General features: G+C 39.9%; 3 non-coding genes across 3 annotated transcripts; all 3 read right to left on the bottom strand.

The window, feature by feature from the left end:
- Nucleotides 1–2180: 2180 nt before the first annotated feature.
- Nucleotides 2181–2252, bottom strand: trnac-gca (transfer RNA cysteine (anticodon GCA)). The gene has a single exon. It is a non-coding gene; the product is annotated as a tRNA-Cys (tRNA).
- A 401-nt stretch (nucleotides 2253–2653) lies between these two features.
- Nucleotides 2654–2725, bottom strand: trnac-gca (transfer RNA cysteine (anticodon GCA)). The gene has a single exon. It is a non-coding gene; the product is annotated as a tRNA-Cys (tRNA).
- Nucleotides 2726–3130: 405 nt separating this feature from the next.
- On the bottom strand, nucleotides 3131–3202 carry trnac-gca (transfer RNA cysteine (anticodon GCA)). Its single transcript has one exon. It is a non-coding gene; the product is annotated as a tRNA-Cys (tRNA).
- Between the last annotated feature and the right edge of the window lie 15760 nt (nucleotides 3203–18962).

Below are 18962 nucleotides of genomic sequence, written 5' to 3'. Positions count from 1 at the left end.
TTCAAAATAAAACTTCTTAATTTTCAACTCAGATCTCCGTCAATTTTTGAGCATGCAATGGACTATTTGAGTCCTACAACATCTGATACATTCTATATATATACACACGATACATTCCATACATATACACGGTACACGCCATACATATGCACTCTATAGATATACACAGGAGAGACACTCTATACATGAACACAATACACTTTCTACATATACACATATGATATATTCTATAAATATACACTCAATACATGATACATATATACACAGGAGAGACACTATACACTTTCTACATATGCACACATGATACATTCTATACATATGCATACATGAATCACGCTATACATATATACACACGATATACTCCCTACATATACACACTTGTTACATTCTATCCATATATAGACACACTCTATACATTCAACTCCATACATAGGAGAGACACTCTATACATATACACATGATACACTCCATATGTACACATATATTCTATACATGACACAATCTTTACATACATGATACACGATTCACTCATGTCAGGGTTTGGGATAGAACCTGGATACATTCTATACATATACACACGATACATTTCATACATATACACAGTACACGCCATACATATGCACTAGAGAGATACATTCTATACATATACACAATGAACTTTCTACATATACACGTATGATATATTCAATACATATACACTCCATACATGACACTATCTTTACATACATGATACACTCCATACATATACATGATTCACTCATGTCAGGGTTTGGGATAGAACCTGGATACATTCTATACATATACACACGATACATATACACAGTACACGCCATACATATGCACTAGAGAGATACATTCTATACATATACACAATACACTTTCTACATATACACATATGATATATTCAATACATATACACTCCATACATGACACATGATACAATCTTTACATACATGATACATTCTATACATATACATGATACACTCATGTCAGGGATTGGGATAGAACCCGGGTCTCTGGTGTGAAAGGTGAGTCACATACCTCTGAGCTACTGAGTTGTACATGATACACTGTTTACGTATACACACCATACATATGCACATCTGATACATTCTATACATAATCACACACACACGATACATATACACAGGAGAGACACTCTATACATGAACACAATACACTTTCTACATATACACTTCATCATATGCACTCTATACATATGCACACATGAATCACGCTATACATATACACACACATCATACACTCTATACATATTTGTTACAATCTAACCATATACTCCATACATGTGCACACATGATACATTCTATACATATACACACTCTATACATTCCATACATATACACAGGAGAGACACTCTATACACATGATACACTCCATATGCACACATTATATATTCTATACATATACACTCAATACAAGACACATGATACATTCTTTACATACAGGATAAACTCCATACATATGCAGACATCATACATTCTTTACATATGAACATGATGCACTCTATACATATGCACACATGAATCATGCTATACATATATACACACACACACACACGATATACTCCCTACATATACACACAATACATTCTATCCATATACACACATGATACATTCTATACATATACACACTAAACATTCGAACTCAATACATATACATTCTATACATTTTGCCAAAGGGGCCACCTGGATTTGAAATGGGGTCCTCTTGTTCTGCACTCAAGTGCTTCACCACTGAGCTATACCCCATCACAAAAGAAGACTTTTGGAATAGCAAAAGACGACTCTTTCATCAAGGTCTGTTTGTAAAAGTAATTTGCAAAAAAAAAATTGATTATGCGGTTTGGAAGAGACAAACCCAATGTGCCAAACCCAGGGTCAAGGTAAATCACAGACACAACTCCAAGTTCTTGCCAAAGGGGACACCCAAATTTGAACCGGGGACCTCTTGATCTGCAGTCAAATGCTCTCCACTGAGCTATACCCCCTCCTAAAAGAAGACTGTTGGTATAGCAAAAGAAGACTCTTTCATCAAGGTCTGTTTGTAAAAGTAATTTGCAAATAAAAAAGCAATTTGTTATGCTGTTTAAAAGAGCCAAATTCATTGTGCCAAACCGAGGGTCGAGGAAAATTACAGAGACAACTCCACGGTCTTGCCAAAGGGGGCACCCGAATTTGAATCAGGGACCTCTTGATCTGCAGTCAAATGCTCTACCACTGAGCTATACCCCCTCTTAAATAAAGACTTCTGGTATAGAAAAAAGACTCTTTCATCAAGGTCTGTAAATTATGTCTTTAGGAAGAGCCAAAACCAATGTGCCAACCCCAGGGTCGAGGTAAATTACGGATGCAATTCCAAGAACTTGCCAAAGGGGCACTCGGATTTGAAAGGTGGATATTAGCTTTTGAACCAGTGACCTCTTGATCTGCAGTCAAGTGCTCTCCACTGAGCTATACCCCCTCGTAAAAGAAGACTTTTGGGATAGCAAAAGAAGACTCTTTCATCAAGGTCTGTTTGTAAAAGTAATTTGCAAATAATAAAGCAATTATTTATGCTGTTTAAAAGAGCCAAATTCATTGTGCCAAACTGAGGGTCGAGGTAAATTACAGAGACAACTCCAAGGTCTTGCCAAAGGGGGCACCTGGATTAGAAACAGGGACCTCTTGATCTGCAGTCAAATGCTCTACCACTGAGCTATACCCCCTCTTAAAAAAAGACTTGGTATAGCAAAAAAAGCATTTGTGCAAGGGACCTCTTGATCTGCAGTCAAATGCTCTCCACTGAGCTATACCCCCTCGTAAAAGAAGACTGTTGGTATAGCAAAAGAAGACTCTTTCATCAAGGTCTGTTTGTAAAAGTAATTTGCAATTAAAAAAGCAATTAATTATGCTGTTTGGAAGAGACAAATCCAATGTGCCAAAACCAGGGTCAATGTAAATCACAGAGATTTTTTTTTTTGGCATAGCAAAAAAGACTTTTTCATCATGGTCTGTTTGAAAAATTAATTTGCAAAACAAACCGATTGATTATGCTGTTTGGAAGAGAGAAATCCATTTTCACAAATGCAGGATCAACGTAAATCACAGACACAACTCCAAGGTCTTGCCAAAGGGGGCACCCCGATTTGAAACGGGGACCTCTTGTTCTGCAGTCAAATGCTCTACCACTGAGCTATACCCCCACTTAAAAAAGACTTTTGGTATAGCAAAAAAAGACTCTGTACATGATACATGATACATGATAGACTCCATACATATGCACACATGATATATTCTATACATATACACTCTATACATATGAACACGTTACACTTTCTACATATACACATGATACACTCCATATGCACACATGATATATTCTATACTTATACACTCCATACATGATACATTCTATACATATACACACATGATGCACTCCATACATATGCACGGTACCAAGGGTCAGGTGTCCATATGTCCGGGTATGGGATAGAACCCGGGTCTCTGGCGTTAAAGGTGAGTCACATGATGTACATGTACATGACACGCTGTTTACGTATACACACCGTACATATGCACATCTGATACATTCTATACATATACACACACGGATCACGCTACACATATACACACACACTCTTTACATTTGAACACGATACATTCTACACTCCATAAATATACACACACGATACACACTCTATACATATGAACATGATACACTTTCTACATATACACATGATAAACTCCATATGCACACATGATATATTCTATACATATACACTCCATACATGATACATTCTATACATATACACACACAATATACTCCATACATATGCACACATCTTACACTCGATACATTCTACACTCCATACATATGAACTAAATACACTCTATACATATGCACACATGAATCACGCTATGCATATACACTCTATACATATGAACATGATACGTTCTACACTCCATACATATACACAAGTGCACAGGAGATACACTTTATAAATATGAACACGATACACTCCAGATGCGCACATGATATATTCTATACATACATGATACATTCATGTCAGGGTTTGGGATAGACCCAGGTCTCTGGTGAGTCACATACCTCTGAGCTACACATGATACACTGTTTACGTATACACACCATATATATGCACATCTGATACATATACACACACTCTATAGATATACACAGGAGAGACACTCTATGCATGAACACAATACACTTTCTACATATACACATGATACATATGAATTCTATACATATGCATACGTGAATCACGCTATACATATACACACGATATATTCCCTACATATATACACATTTGCACACATGATATATATTCTATACATATTGTACTGTCCTCAACATACTGTCCCTTAGTGATGGTTTTGACAGTTAGATAAACTCCCTTCCCTCACACGACTCTGAAGACAAGAAACTCATTTGCCAACAGGTTTAATGGTCTTGGGTATGGAGTGAAACTACAATAAAAAACAATAGGATACATAAATAATATGTCCACAAGTTAACAAACTACAGAAGCATAGCTTTTACATAAAAATACAGAGTGCTTTGTAGTACATAATATCTTTTCTTATGTAAATACAAAATACTGAAATATAAAGCTAAAGCAAATTGTGGCTAATGTATTAGCTCTGCCGATAAGCTAAGAAGTCACTCTTAAGCTCAATTATTCATAAAACATACAAGTATAATGAACACCTTATACAATCAAAAATGTACTTACAAGCGATGCTGTTGCAAGGGTTAAGATTACAGAAAACATGACGATTGCTGATCATCGTAGTCATTGCCATGTGCTTGCAGCACTTTACTTCCTGATTTAAGTGAACAGCAGGATCTACCTTGCTATAACTCAAGGTCACCACTAGATGGAACACTACTCATTTACAAAATGAACCCAAATTACTACTTGAAAGAATTACCCTTGCAATACACAATAATTATCTTGCCAAATTAAAGATTAAACATTAATTCTGCTTTCATCAAATATGTTCCAGCACACTCCCCGTCTGGCGTGGTAACATGCCACTATTTACAGATCCCTAAATTTAGTCAAGTTTCTCTGGTGTAAGAAGAAGGATAGTTTTTGTGATGGGGCGTATGAACATCTTAGGTCCGTCCTTTTTAAAGACCTTGACTTCTACCGTGCGAACCTTGTTGTCTTTGCTTGGAAAAACTTGCGTGACAAGTCCCATTGGCCATTCATTTCTTTTTTGTTGTTCATCCTTCAAAAGCACAATGCTTCCTAGTTCAAGATCAGGTTTACTGGATGGCCACTTTCTTCTTGGTTGTAGAAGAGTTAAGTACTGCTTTTTCCATTTATCCCAAAAGGTTTGTGCCAAGTGCTGTACCTTTCGCCACTGTCTGATATGAAGATTTTTATCCACATCAAAAGTTGGGGCTGGAACAATTGTGACCTTTTGAGTTAAGAGTGCACTGGGTGTTAGTATGAATGGATCATTTGGGTCAGACGACACTGGAATGAGTGGCCTTGCATTTATTATTGCAGTGACTTCTGCCATAAGAGTGGAGAGCATCTCATGTGTTAATGTTGAAGGTCCAAGCTGTTGAAGCATTGCATCTAGTATCCTTCTAGCAAGGCCTATCATCCTCTCCCAGGACCCACCCATATGAGAAGCATGTGCCGGGTTAAATTGCCACACACAGCTCTGATCCAAAAGGAACTTTTCTACAGAGGTTTTGTCAATGTTAGACAAGATGTTGAGCTCTCTGCAAGCTCCAACAAAATTTGTTCCTCTGTCTGAGCGAATGAGTTTCACAGGCCCTCGAATAGCAAGAAAACGCCGCAAGGCATTAATGAAACTAGATGTATCTAAAGATTCTATAAGTTCAATGTGTACAGCTCTCACGCTTTGACAGGTAAATATCACGGCCCACCTCTTGCTTTGTGCATGGCCACCTCTTGTTCGCCGCGCCACCACATCCCATGGGCCGAAGACGTCTAGTCCCACATTTGTAAATGGAGGATCCATGGATACACGATCTGCTGGTAGATCAGACATCTTTTGAGTCTGTGGTGTTGCTCTGAGTTTTCGGCAAGTAACGCATTCGTGAATGACACTGCAAACCTTCCTCTTTCCACCCACTATCCAGTAGCCAGCAGCTCGCACAGCACCCTCCGTATAGTGTCGCCCCTGGTGTCGCACTTTCTCATGATGATGTTTAATCAAAAGTGTCGCAATGTGATGTTTGCCAGGGATGATAAGGGGATTTTTTACATCACCCTCAATCTGTGCTTCTGTTAATCGTCCTCCCACTCTTAGCAGACCATCTACATCTATGAAAGGGTCTAAAGTTTTGAGGGAGCTTTGCTTAGAGAGCTTATTTCCCGTTTTCAAGCTCTCATACTCTTGAGCATATGTCTCTTGTTGCACTGTTTTAATAATAATTTTTTCAGCACATAAGAGTTCCTCCACTGTAGGTGCATTAAGACAGTAATGCCAGCCCTTGCAGCCTGATGTCTGAGTTTTAGAACTTTTACAGAATTGCCGTGATATATGAAGAAGGCGTGCTGTGCCATGAATGCTAGATTTCCAGGTAGAGAACCTGGAAAATCGCTGTGCTCCAAGACTCTTATTCCTCAATGCAGTACTCAGTGTGGAGACTTCAGGACGTAGCTCTGCATCAGAAGAAGGATTTACAAGCTCAAATTCGTTCTTTTCTTGTGTGCAAGGGTTGTTTAACAGAAAGTTTGGTCCACAAAGCCAATCAGTGTTTTGAAGATGAGCAGCGGTAACATACCTTGTTGCAATGTCTGCTGGATTTTCTTTTGTGCACACATACTTCCACTGACTTGGGTGAGTAGACTTGCGAATCCGAAGGACTCTATTGCTGACATATACATAGAAACGTCGTGATTCGTTGTATATATATCCTAGCACTACTTTACTATCTGTAAAGTAAGCAATGTCATCCAAATGCATGTCAATTTCTGAAGTAATAAATTCTGCCAATTCCACTGCCAAAACTGCAGCACACAACTCAAGACGAGGAATTGTTTGTTCTGGGCTGAGTTTTGCCTTACCCATGACGAAGCCGAGCTGACTGACTCCAAACGAATCTGTCAATCTAAGGTAAGCAACTGCAGCTATTGCTTTTGTTGAAGCATCAGAGAAGATGAACAACTCCCTTTGAGTGGCTGTAGAAGGTGATATATTTGTGTAGCATCTTGGAATGTTTAGATTTTTCAATTCAATCAGTGATTGTCGCCACGTTTCCCACTTTTCCTCCATTTCTTTGGGAAGGGGCGCATCCCAGTCATCATTCTGATTATTAAGTTCTCTCATGATCAATTTACCTTGAATTGTTACTGGGGAAACAAACCCAAGAGGATCAAAGATGCTATTGATAGTAGATAATACACCTCTGCGAGTAAAGGGTTTTGCTTGTGTGTCAATTTTGAATGTAAATGTGTCCGTTCGCAGGTTCCAGTTCAATCCCAGACTGCGCTGTGTCGGAAGCATGTCAGAACCAAGATCCAAGTCTTTGATTTCACTAGCATGATCTTGAGATGGGAAGGCCTTTAGAACTTCTGTGCTGTTCGAGGCTATCTTATGAAGCCGTAGATTGGAACCAGCAAGAATTCTCTGCGTGTTTTTGAGCAGATCTATTGCTGCTTTTTCTGTCGGAAGTGACTTCAATCCGTCATCTACATAAAAGTCACGATTCACAAAGCTTCTTACATCAGGGTCACCATCCTTAACAGACTGTCTGAGACAGTAGATGGCAACAGCAGGTGAAGGGCTGTTCCCAAATACATGGACGCGCATTCTGTACTCTACAATGTCCTCTAATGGGTCATTATTACGAAACCACAGAAACCTTAGGAAGTTACGGTCGTCCTCTCTCACTAAGAACCCGTAGAACATTTGTTCAATGTCAGCTGTTATAGCTACGGCTTCCTTGCGAAATCGCATGAGCACACCTACAAGCGTGTTGTTCATATCTGGCCCAGACAACAGAACATCATTCAATGAAACATCCTCATACCGGGCACTGGAATCAAAAACCACTCTTATGTTTCCTGGTTTTTTAGGGTGGTACACCCCGAAGAGTGGTAAATACCAGGATTCTTCTCGTTCTAACAGCAGGGGGGCTTCTTCTGCATATTTTTTATCGAAGATTTTGTCCATGAATGTGAAAAAGTGTTGTTTCATTTGTGGGTTTCTCTCTAGATTACGTCTCAAGATTGACAACCTTTTCAAGGCTTGACATCTGTTGTTGGGGAGTCTGCACCTTGGAACTTTGAAAGGCAGCGGAGCTATCCAGCTATTGTTTTCATCTCTCTCCAATCCTTGTTCCATAATATGGAGAAATGTCAAGTCACTGATAGATGGGGCCACTTTATTGTCGTCACAAGTAACCTTAAATACGTCCTTGCCCAACTGATCATGTTTGTGATTGCAGACAAGTTGTTCCATAGAACAAATTCCATTATCATTTTTCTGCTCATTACTTTTCCTCCCTTTTACACAGAAAACATTAGGACAGGGATCAAAGATAGAAGGACGTTGTTCCTTTGTGTAAGTGAAGAAGGTACTCACAGCTGTAGACTTATGAATGCCATTTAGACAAACATTGCCAACTATCACCCATCCCAAGTCAAGTTTCTGTGCATAGGGAGCATCATTGGGACCATTAACTTGACTGCGCACTTTATGAACTCTGATGATGTCACGGCCCAGAAGCATCATGATGGGAACGTCTGGCTCCAATTCTGGTATGAATGAAGCTATAGGCTTCAGATGAGGGTGATGAAGAGCAGCACTTGGTGTGGGAATTTCTGCCCTATTGTCAGGAATGTTGTTACACTCAAGCAAACTTGGTAGAGAAAAGACTACTTTTCCATCCAAAGACTGCATTTGATATCCTGATGCTTTTCGACTAATGATTTCCGTCACTCCAGAACAAGTTCTCAGGGTGTAGGGAGTAGCTGGGTTATTTTCTTTGAAAGCATCAAAGAATTCAGAGCGAGCTAATGACCTGTTGCTTTGCTCGTCGAGGATCACATAGACTTTCATTGCTTTTTCAGGTTGACCTTTGGGATACACTTTTGCCAAACTGATTTTTGAGCATGACTTACTGCTATGGTCATCTCTGCAAACCTCAGTGCAATGAGCCTCCACTTCTTCTAGTGATGTAGAAACTTGCTCCCCGCCATGCAGCGGTAAGGATACAGTTTCTTGAGCTTTTTGAACAGGACCAGGGTGTAGTGCAGAAATATGCTTCTCACTTCCACACTCAGAACATTTTGTAACAAATTTGCAGTTCTTAGCAATGTGTGTAGTAGCTATGCAACATTTGAAACAGATGCATTTTTCTTTTAGGAATGCATAACGTTCCGCTAAAGGTTTCTCACGGAAGGAACGACAATTCCTAAGTAAGTGAGGTCTGTTGTGAATGGGACAGAGTTTCTCTGCATCCACAGATTTTCTTTCATCTTTATCTGTGTCTAAATGTACAGGGGTAGACACATTCATCTTATTAACTGAGACTTCTCTTGATTTGTTTGACTTCCAACTAGATTTCTCTGTTTTGTAAACTGAATCTGTTTGAGTAAAGAAGTTGAAACCTGGGTCATTCCTGATTCTTGCTTGCTGACTTATGAAGTCAACCAAGACCTCAAAGGGGGGGAAAGAGACACCATATCTCTCTTTGTAACCAGCTCCATATGACAGCCACTTTTCTTGAAGATTGAATGGCAACTTTTGTATTATGGGATTGATGCCTTTTGCTGTGTCCAGATATGTTAAGCCTGCAAGGTATCCATCAGCTTTAGCTGCTTCTATTTCCATGAGAAGATCACTTAATTCATGAAGCTTTGAGTAATCTCTGCTTGAAATTCTTGGAAAACTTTCAATGCGCCTGAAAAGAGCTCTTTCGATTACTTCTGGTGCACCATAACATTCCTCCAGTCTAGTCCATATCATGTCAAGGCCTTTCAGTGGTTGATTAATGTGCACTGATCTCATGCGTTTAGCGTGTTCAGCTGATTCCTTTCCTAACCATTTGACTAACAAGTCCATTTCCTCACTAGCTGTCAAATCCAGGCCACTTACTGCATTTTGGAAAGACCGTTGCCAAGCTCTGAAGCTTTCTGGTTGGTCATTGAACTGTATTAATCCAGTATTAACAAGTTCACGGCGAGCAAAATATCTGACGAAGTCTGAAATATCTGTTTTGTCTTTTACACTCTGAGGCATTTGACTTGTCGTTGAGACAGGGGGTATGTGGCTTTGTGTGAAATGTGCCCTCCGTCTGTGTACTCCGCTATCTGTCGGGTCATGAAGATGATACCTGTTTGGTGTAAACTGTGATGCTTGTACAGAATCTCTCCTTGATTGCATGTGATAGAATTCAGCATCGTCTGAACAACTCTCTGTCTTGAGACGCGTATCCGGAACAGAATTTGTAACTAGTAATTCTGTGTGAGGCTTTACTGTCTCTGCGGAAGGAAGTGGTTCTGGTTGTGATGCCAATTCTGTAGCTGCATGTAGATTCATCTGTTCAATGTATTCACTTGTTCGCTGCATAACATCGGCAGGAGTGGTTTCTAGTTGAGGCTCATGTTTACTATGAACACTGGTGTTAGCTGCTGCTTCTAAAACTTCTGCTTCAGCTACAGCTGCAGCAGTTTCTCTCTCTAAAGCCATTTTATCAATTTTTGCCTCCAACTTGGCTTTCTCCACCTTTATTTTTTCTTCTTCATCTGCAAACTTCAAACGTGCTTTAGCTGCTTCCGCCTTTGCTCTAGCCATAGCAGCTGCAGCACTAGTAGAAGAGCTGCTCGATCTTGAACAAGATGCATACGATCTGGTTTTATATGAGTGTGTAGACTCCATTGTGCACTTGATACTCTTTTCAATTTACTTGAATCTTCATAACTGCTGCTGTACTCTCTTCTTGCAGCCGCTTTTTCACTGTACTGTCCTCAACATACTGTCCCTTAGTGATGGTTTTGACAGTTAGATAAACTCCCTTCCCTCACACGACTCTGAAGACAAGAAACTCATTTGCCAACAGGTTTAATGGTCTTGGGTATGGAGTGAAACTACAATAAAAAACAATAGGATACATAAATAATATGTCCACAAGTTAACAAACTACAGAAGCATAGCTTTTACATAAAAATACAGAGTGCTTTGTAGTACATAATATCTTTTCTTATGTAAATACAAAATACTGAAATATAAAGCTAAAGCAAATTGTGGCTAATGTATTAGCTCTGCCGATAAGCTAAGAAGTCACTCTTAAGCTCAATTATTCATAAAACATACAAGTATAATGAACACCTTATACAATCAAAAATGTACTTACAAGCGATGCTGTTGCAAGGGTTAAGATTACAGAAAACATGACGATTGCTGATCATCGTAGTCATTGCCATGTGCTTGCAGCACTTTACTTCCTGATTTAAGTGAACAGCAGGATCTACCTTGCTATAACTCAAGGTCACCACTAGATGGAACACTACTCATTTACAAAATGAACCCAAATTACTACTTGAAAGAATTACCCTTGCAATACACAATAATTATCTTGCCAAATTAAAGATTAAACATTAATTCTGCTTTCATCAAATATGTTCCAGCACACTCCCCGTCTGGCGTGGTAACATGCCACTATTTACAGATCCCTAAATTTAGTCAAGTTTCTCTGGTGTAAGAAGAAGGATAGTTTTTGTGATGGGGCGTATGAACATCTTAGGTCCGTCCTTTTTAAAGACCTTGACTTCTACCGTGCGAACCTTGTTGTCTTTGCTTGGAAAAACTTGCGTGACAAGTCCCATTGGCCATTCATTTCTTTTTTGTTGTTCATCCTTCAAAAGCACAATGCTTCCTAGTTCAAGATCAGGTTTACTGGATGGCCACTTTCTTCTTGGTTGTAGAAGAGTTAAGTACTGCTTTTTCCATTTATCCCAAAAGGTTTGTGCCAAGTGCTGTACCTTTCGCCACTGTCTGATATGAAGATTTTTATCCACATCAAAAGTTGGGGCTGGAACAATTGTGACCTTTTGAGTTAAGAGTGCACTGGGTGTTAGTATGAATGGATCATTTGGGTCAGACGACACTGGAATGAGTGGCCTTGCATTTATTATTGCAGTGACTTCTGCCATAAGAGTGGAGAGCATCTCATGTGTTAATGTTGAAGGTCCAAGCTGTTGAAGCATTGCATCTAGTATCCTTCTAGCAAGGCCTATCATCCTCTCCCAGGACCCACCCATATGAGAAGCATGTGCCGGGTTAAATTGCCACACACAGCTCTGATCCAAAAGGAACTTTTCTACAGAGGTTTTGTCAATGTTAGACAAGATGTTGAGCTCTCTGCAAGCTCCAACAAAATTTGTTCCTCTGTCTGAGCGAATGAGTTTCACAGGCCCTCGAATAGCAAGAAAACGCCGCAAGGCATTAATGAAACTAGATGTATCTAAAGATTCTATAAGTTCAATGTGTACAGCTCTCACGCTTTGACAGGTAAATATCACGGCCCACCTCTTGCTTTGTGCATGGCCACCTCTTGTTCGCCGCGCCACCACATCCCATGGGCCGAAGACGTCTAGTCCCACATTTGTAAATGGAGGATCCATGGATACACGATCTGCTGGTAGATCAGACATCTTTTGAGTCTGTGGTGTTGCTCTGAGTTTTCGGCAAGTAACGCATTCGTGAATGACACTGCAAACCTTCCTCTTTCCACCCACTATCCAGTAGCCAGCAGCTCGCACAGCACCCTCCGTATAGTGTCGCCCCTGGTGTCGCACTTTCTCATGATGATGTTTAATCAAAAGTGTCGCAATGTGATGTTTGCCAGGGATGATAAGGGGATTTTTTACATCACCCTCAATCTGTGCTTCTGTTAATCGTCCTCCCACTCTTAGCAGACCATCTACATCTATGAAAGGGTCTAAAGTTTTGAGGGAGCTTTGCTTAGAGAGCTTATTTCCCGTTTTCAAGCTCTCATACTCTTGAGCATATGTCTCTTGTTGCACTGTTTTAATAATAATTTTTTCAGCACATAAGAGTTCCTCCACTGTAGGTGCATTAAGACAGTAATGCCAGCCCTTGCAGCCTGATGTCTGAGTTTTAGAACTTTTACAGAATTGCCGTGATATATGAAGAAGGCGTGCTGTGCCATGAATGCTAGATTTCCAGGTAGAGAACCTGGAAAATCGCTGTGCTCCAAGACTCTTATTCCTCAATGCAGTACTCAGTGTGGAGACTTCAGGACGTAGCTCTGCATCAGAAGAAGGATTTACAAGCTCAAATTCGTTCTTTTCTTGTGTGCAAGGGTTGTTTAACAGAAAGTTTGGTCCACAAAGCCAATCAGTGTTTTGAAGATGAGCAGCGGTAACATACCTTGTTGCAATGTCTGCTGGATTTTCTTTTGTGCACACATACTTCCACTGACTTGGGTGAGTAGACTTGCGAATCCGAAGGACTCTATTGCTGACATATACATAGAAACGTCGTGATTCGTTGTATATATATCCTAGCACTACTTTACTATCTGTAAAGTAAGCAATGTCATCCAAATGCATGTCAATTTCTGAAGTAATAAATTCTGCCAATTCCACTGCCAAAACTGCAGCACACAACTCAAGACGAGGAATTGTTTGTTCTGGGCTGAGTTTTGCCTTACCCATGACGAAGCCGAGCTGACTGACTCCAAACGAATCTGTCAATCTAAGGTAAGCAACTGCAGCTATTGCTTTTGTTGAAGCATCAGAGAAGATGAACAACTCCCTTTGAGTGGCTGTAGAAGGTGATATATTTGTGTAGCATCTTGGAATGTTTAGATTTTTCAATTCAATCAGTGATTGTCGCCACGTTTCCCACTTTTCCTCCATTTCTTTGGGAAGGGGCGCATCCCAGTCATCATTCTGATTATTAAGTTCTCTCATGATCAATTTACCTTGAATTGTTACTGGGGAAACAAACCCAAGAGGATCAAAGATGCTATTGATAGTAGATAATACACCTCTGCGAGTAAAGGGTTTTGCTTGTGTGTCAATTTTGAATGTAAATGTGTCCGTTCGCAGGTTCCAGTTCAATCCCAGACTGCGCTGTGTCGGAAGCATGTCAGAACCAAGATCCAAGTCTTTGATTTCACTAGCATGATCTTGAGATGGGAAGGCCTTTAGAACTTCTGTGCTGTTCGAGGCTATCTTATGAAGCCGTAGATTGGAACCAGCAAGAATTCTCTGCGTGTTTTTGAGCAGATCTATTGCTGCTTTTTCTGTCGGAAGTGACTTCAATCCGTCATCTACATAAAAGTCACGATTCACAAAGCTTCTTACATCAGGGTCACCATCCTTAACAGACTGTCTGAGACAGTAGATGGCAACAGCAGGTGAAGGGCTGTTCCCAAATACATGGACGCGCATTCTGTACTCTACAATGTCCTCTAATGGGTCATTATTACGAAACCACAGAAACCTTAGGAAGTTACGGTCGTCCTCTCTCACTAAGAACCCGTAGAACATTTGTTCAATGTCAGCTGTTATAGCTACGGCTTCCTTGCGAAATCGCATGAGCACACCTACAAGCGTGTTGTTCATATCTGGCCCAGACAACAGAACATCATTCAATGAAACATCCTCATACCGGGCACTGGAATCAAAAACCACTCTTATGTTTCCTGGTTTTTTAGGGTGGTACACCCCGAAGAGTGGTAAATACCAGGATTCTTCTCGTTCTAACAGCAGGGGGGCTTCTTCTGCATATTTTTTATCGAAGATTTTGTCCATGAATGTGAAAAAGTGTTGTTTCATTTGTGGGTTTCTCTCTAGATTACGTCTCAAGATTGACAACCTTTTCAAGGCTTGACATCTGTTGTTGGGGAGTCTGCACCTTGGAACTTTGAAAGGCAGCGGAGCTATCCAGCTATTGTTTTCATCTCTCTCCAATCCTTGTTCCATAATATGGAGAAATGTCAAGTCACTGATAGATGGGGCCACTTTATTGTCGTCACAAGTAACCTTAAATACGTCCTTGCCCAACTGATCATGTTTGTGATTGCAGACAAGTTGTTCCATAGAACAAATTCCATTATCATTTTTCTGCTCATTACTTTTCCTCCCTTTTACACAGAAAACATTAGGACAGGGATCAAAGATAGAAGGACGTTGTTCCTTTGTGTAAGTGAAGAAGGTACTCACAGCTGTAGACTTATGAATGCCATTTAGACAAACATTGCCAACTATCACCCATCCCAAGTCAAGTTTCTGTGCATAGGGAGCATCATTGGGACCATTAACTTGACTGCGCACTTTATGAACTCTGATGATGTCACGGCCCAGAAGCATCATGATGGGAACGTCTGGCTCCAATTCTGGTATGAATGAAGCTATAGGCTTCAGATGAGGGTGATGAAGAGCAGCACTTGGTGTGGGAATTTCTGCCCTATTGTCAGGAATGTTGTTACACTCAAGCAAACTTGGTAGAGAAAAGACTACTTTTCCATCCAAAGACTGCATTTGATATCCTGATGCTTTTCGACTAATGATTTCCGTCACTCCAGAACAAGTTCTCAGGGTGTGTAGGGAGTAGCTGGGTTATTTTCTTTGAAAGCATCAAAGAATTCAGAGCGAGCTAATGACCTGTTGCTTTGCTCGTCGAGGATCACATAGACTTTCATTGCTTTTTCAGGTTGACCTTTGGGATACACTTTTGCCAAACTGATTTTTGAGCATGACTTACTGCTATGGTCATCTCTGCAAACCTCAGTGCAATGAGCCTCCACTTCTTCTAGTGATGTAGAAACTTGCTCCCCGCCATGCAGCGGTAAGGATACAGTTTCTTGAGCTTTTTGAACAGGACCAGGGTGTAGTGCAGAAATATGCTTCTCACTTCCACACTCAGAACATTTTGTAACAAATTTGCAGTTCTTAGCAATGTGTGTAGTAGCTATGCAACATTTGAAACAGATGCATTTTTCTTTTAGGAATGCATAACGTTCCGCTAAAGGTTTCTCACGGAAGGAACGACAATTCCTAAGTAAGTGAGGTCTGTTGTGAATGGGACAGAGTTTCTCTGCATCCACAGATTTTCTTTCATCTTTATCTGTGTCTAAATGTACAGGGGTAGACACATTCATCTTATTAACTGAGACTTCTCTTGATTTGTTTGACTTCCAACTAGATTTCTCTGTTTTGTAAACTGAATCTGTTTGAGTAAAGAAGTTGAAACCTGGGTCATTCCTGATTCTTGCTTGCTGACTTATGAAGTCAACCAAGACCTCAAAGGGGGGGAAAGAGACACCATATCTCTCTTTGTAACCAGCTCCATATGACAGCCACTTTTCTTGAAGATTGAATGGCAACTTTTGTATTATGGGATTGATGCCTTTTGCTGTGTCCAGATATGTTAAGCCTGCAAGGTATCCATCAGCTTTAGCTGCTTCTATTTCCATGAGAAGATCACTTAATTCATGAAGCTTTGAGTAATCTCTGCTTGAAATTCTTGGAAAACTTTCAATGCGCCTGAAAAGAGCTCTTTCGATTACTTCTGGTGCACCATAACATTCCTCCAGTCTAGTCCATATCATGTCAAGGCCTTTCAGTGGTTGATTAATGTGCACTGATCTCATGCGTTTAGCGTGTTCAGCTGATTCCTTTCCTAACCATTTGACTAACAAGTCCATTTCCTCACTAGCTGTCAAATCCAGGCCACTTACTGCATTTTGGAAAGACCGTTGCCAAGCTCTGAAGCTTTCTGGTTGGTCATTGAACTGTATTAATCCAGTATTAACAAGTTCACGGCGAGCAAAATATCTGACGAAGTCTGAAATATCTGTTTTGTCTTTTACACTCTGAGGCATTTGACTTGTCGTTGAGACAGGGGGTATGTGGCTTTGTGTGAAATGTGCCCTCCGTCTGTGTACTCCGCTATCTGTCGGGTCATGAAGATGATACCTGTTTGGTGTAAACTGTGATGCTTGTACAGAATCTCTCCTTGATTGCATGTGATAGAATTCAGCATCGTCTGAACAACTCTCTGTCTTGAGACGCGTATCCGGAACAGAATTTGTAACTAGTAATTCTGTGTGAGGCTTTACTGTCTCTGCGGAAGGAAGTGGTTCTGGTTGTGATGCCAATTCTGTAGCTGCATGTAGATTCATCTGTTCAATGTATTCACTTGTTCGCTGCATAACATCGGCAGGAGTGGTTTCTAGTTGAGGCTCATGTTTACTATGAACACTGGTGTTAGCTGCTGCTTCTAAAACTTCTGCTTCAGCTACAGCTGCAGCAGTTTCTCTCTCTAAAGCCATTTTATCAATTTTTGCCTCCAACTTGGCTTTCTCCACCTTTATTTTTTCTTCTTCATCTGCAAACTTCAAACGTGCTTTAGCTGCTTCCGCCTTTGCTCTAGCCATAGCAGCTGCAGCACTAGTAGAAGAGCTGCTCGATCTTGAACAAGATGCATACGATCTGGTTTTATATGAGTGTGTAGACTCCATTGTGCACTTGATACTCTTTTCAATTTACTTGAATCTTCATAACTGCTGCTGTACTCTCTTCTTGCAGCCGCTTTTTCACTGTACTGTCCTCAACATACTGTCCCTTAGTGATGGTTTTGACAGTTAGATAAACTCCCTTCCCTCACACGACTCTGAAGACAAGAAACTCATTTGCCAACAGGTTTAATGGTCTTGGGTATGGAGTGAAACTACAATAAAAAACAATAGGATACATAAATAATATGTCCACAAGTTAACAAACTACAGAAGCATAGCTTTTACATAAAAATACAGAGTGCTTTGTAGTACATAATATCTTTTCTTATGTAAATACAAAATACTGAAATATAAAGCTAAAGCAAATTGTGGCTAATGTATTAGCTCTGCCGATAAGCTAAGAAGTCACTCTTAAGCTCAATTATTCATAAAACATACAAGTATAATGAACACCTTATACAATCAAAAATGTACTTACAAGCGATGCTGTTGCAAGGGTTAAGATTACAGAAAACATGACGATTGCTGATCATCGTAGTCATTGCCATGTGCTTGCAGCACTTTACTTCCTGATTTAAGTGAACAGCAGGATCTACCTTGCTATAACTCAAGGTCACCACTAGATGGAACACTACTCATTTACAAAATGAACCCAAATTACTACTTGAAAGAATTACCCTTGCAATACACAATAATTATCTTGCCAAATTAAAGATTAAACATTAATTCTGCTTTCATCAAATATGTTCCAGCACACATATACACTCCATACATGACACATGATACATTCTTTACATACACTCCATACATATGCAGACATGATACATTCTATACATATACATGACACACTCATGTCAGGGTTTGGGATAGAACCCGGGTCTCTGGTGTGAAAGGTGAGTCACATACCTCTGAGCTACTGAGCTGTACATGATACACTGTTTACGTATACACACCATACATATGCACATCTGATACATTCTATACATATACACACACGATACATTTTATACATATACACACACATTCCTTATACATATGCACATGATACACTCATTATATATTCTATACATATACACTCCATACATTCTTTACAAACAGGAAACACTCCATACATGATACATTCTATACATATACATGATACACTCACGTCAGGATTTGGGATAGAACCCGGGTCTCTGGTGTTTACGTATACCATGCAGATGCACATCTGATACATTCTATACATATACACGGTACACGCCATACATATGCACACATATACACTCTATAGATATACACAGGAGAGACACTCTATACATGAACACAATACACTTTCTACATATACACATATGATATATTCTATACAAATACACTCAATACATATACACATGATGCATTCTATACATATACACGGTACACGCCATACATATGCACACATATACACTCTATAGATATACACAGGAGAGACACTCTATACA

This window comes from Danio aesculapii, chromosome 11, assembly GCF_903798145.1.
Source record: "Danio aesculapii chromosome 11, fDanAes4.1, whole genome shotgun sequence".
Classification (NCBI taxonomy): domain Eukaryota; kingdom Metazoa; phylum Chordata; class Actinopteri; order Cypriniformes; family Danionidae; genus Danio; species Danio aesculapii.
The sequence above is the reverse complement of the archived record's forward strand: the minus strand, read 5'-3'. Positions and strand labels throughout refer to the sequence as shown.